Raw genomic sequence first — 2,599 nt, 5'->3', positions numbered from 1 at the left:
AGGTATACAATTTAAATACCTGCTGAAAAAAAAAAAGGCTTCAATGCCTTAACAATTCTACAGAATATCCAAATATTTTTTTTTGCAGGGTTTGCAGAAGTGGTTTGCTCAACATTGGATAGGCATCAACTGCCTTTCAGAGAGCTGCTGTGGGGAACTCTTCTGTGTACACAGCAAAACGCTCACGGTCAAACAGTACAGCGGCAGCCAATTGTCCAGCAAATGTAAATCTATCCTTTGCATTGGCAATTACAGTGTCAAACACTTCATACCCAATTTACTGCAAGTTTGGAGCGCCACCACGTCGAGGCGCGTCAGGACTGAATTGCGCACAAATAGAAGGCCCTGAATCACAAACTTTTGAAATTAAGCTGACAACGTGTTCTACGATCCTTTGAGTATGCACCACATCAATGTTACTCCTCTTAAGCTGTGCAAAGAGCGTATATACACGGGACATTCAATTCTTTGTCCCCCATCATTCGGCAGCAGCCCTTTGTGTCTCTGAATGAGATTGCATCAAATTCTGGAGATACTCAAATAGTATTAAAGCATTCCAGCAAGAGATCCTAATTCCCATACACTGTACTGACTGCACGACTATGAAAGTTCCAGCGTGTCTGCGGTGCCCGTGGCTACCTCCCTGCTACAATGCAGTCCAAAGTGGCAGTTCTCTTTGGGGAACGTGAAAAAAAGAAGAAAAGCCGCTGATGTCGGAGAAGAAGCCACGCACTGGCGTAATTGAGGAAACGGCCTGTTGCATAACCAAATTCAGTTGGTGTGTGTAACCTATAAATTGGGCATTGGGATAAATGTCTTGAAACTTCCTCCTCACTCCACCTGTTGCTCCTCGCATCACACTTGCTTCATCATATGTGCCATCAGTCTGTCTCTGTCCACCTCATTCTCCGCTGAACAAACGACACCCAACTGTTGCAGAAGTACATTAGAGATGGCCTCTGCGGTCGTGCCTCCATCAATTAGTTTGAAAACTAAAGAATCTCTCCTGCAATGTGTTGGCTTCGTCTATATAACTAGACGCATAAACGATTTGGCAATGGGTTCAAACATCAGTCTTTTTACAACACACACAAAGAAACACCTGCACCATCACAACAAGGACACAAAATCCAGCCAGTTCTTATTTCCATAATTATTTTTATTGCATACCCATCACATTTGCCAATGTTGAATAAAACCCACCTAAGTGCATCAATCTCATGGACCTACTAAGTACATAGAGGAGTTTCATGAGAGAGCGCACTGAGCTGATCTCATGGTGAAACCATTAGCCGTGTTCGGTGATGCACTGCTAAAGAATTAGACATGTCAAGGACATAACCTAAATGTTTTCTGATTAGTAATAGATGAATGAATGAATACATACATTATAAAATGTTTTGTAACTTTGAATGAGACTTGACTTGATAATTCTAAACGTTGAATAAATAACAATTACTATAATGCTTAGTCGACAGGTTATTTAGGCTCCATGCAAACTTTTATATAAATTTATTTCATTTGAAAGGTAATGAATCATCTTTTTTTCACCAGAAATAACTATGGAACCATAAGCCGACTATGTTCCATTAAAGCCCACCTCATGTTTTTCAATAGGAAGTCCATGTTGTCAGACCAATTCTCACTGTGATGAAATGCCAGGCTGTTCATTTTAAGACATTGGTTACATGGGGTTACATACAGATTATACACTGTCCAAAGTATTACATTTTTTTTGGTATAATAGATTAAGCTAATTTGTTCGCAGTAAGATAATTACTACAAAAAGAAGAAATCACAGCACCAATCCTAAGATAGTAGAGGAATAGGCTTAATGGTACCTTTACCCTAACAAAAAAAGGTGATTAGGGATGAAGCATGGGTTGGAGGTGATTGCGGGTGCTTCAGGCTGGAGAGTGAAGCAGGCAGGCTGGAAGTGGAGATCCACAGAGCACTACAGGCAGAAAGAAACAAGGATTGAGAAATACAACTGGTGAAAAAACTACTATCAGGTGTTAAATATATGAGAGCCAGATACACATATCTACCACTGAAATTGAAGTATGATCCAACAGCTTCATAACTTACCTGTGTTTACGACCGTAACACTGCTGCTGTTGTTGATGTCATTGATGTCGTGGTCATACCTAAAAGACGGTTGATGACCAATGCAATCAAGTGACAACTGACAAGTAGCCATCACTGAGCCGTGCATGCGGGGACGAATCGTGGATCTATCCCATTGGCTAGCTAGCCCGAACAGCCATATTCCTATTGGCTGTAAGGGCTGTAAATGGAATCAGATTGAGTCATTCAGGGTGTGCACTTTGCAGAGATGCATTCAGGGAACGGAGTGTACTTCAGGGAAACCGTAAGTGTTCTATAATATTGAAATGCTATATTCCTATTCCCAGCGATTTATTGGGGGGGGGGGGACATTTTGATCCTTGGATGACAGCTTTGTTTCCACAATCCCGTTGAATCGTGGCGGGACGGAGGTGAACTGCAGGGTGTGACACTTGCTGGTCAGCCTGTCCATCCATTTGGCCACGGTGCACGCGTTCAGCCAGTTTTTCGAGTACGCGAACAAGCGTAAACA

General features: G+C 41.9%; 1 long non-coding RNA gene across 1 annotated transcript; it reads right to left on the bottom strand.

Annotated features, from left to right (window-relative positions):
• Positions 1-1,141: 1,141 nt before the first annotated feature.
• Positions 1,142-2,366, bottom strand: LOC115529586 (uncharacterized). The gene is made up of 2 exons (XR_003973586.1): positions 2,089-2,366; positions 1,142-1,954 (listed from the first exon to the last, which is right to left on the bottom strand). It is a non-coding gene; the product is annotated as an uncharacterized LOC115529586 (long non-coding RNA).
• Positions 2,367-2,599: the final 233 nt, after the last annotated feature.

This window comes from Gadus morhua, chromosome 17 (genome assembly GCF_902167405.1).
Source record: "Gadus morhua chromosome 17, gadMor3.0, whole genome shotgun sequence".
NCBI classification, from domain to species: domain Eukaryota; kingdom Metazoa; phylum Chordata; class Actinopteri; order Gadiformes; family Gadidae; genus Gadus; species Gadus morhua.
This window is presented reverse-complemented; position numbering and strand designations above follow the sequence as displayed.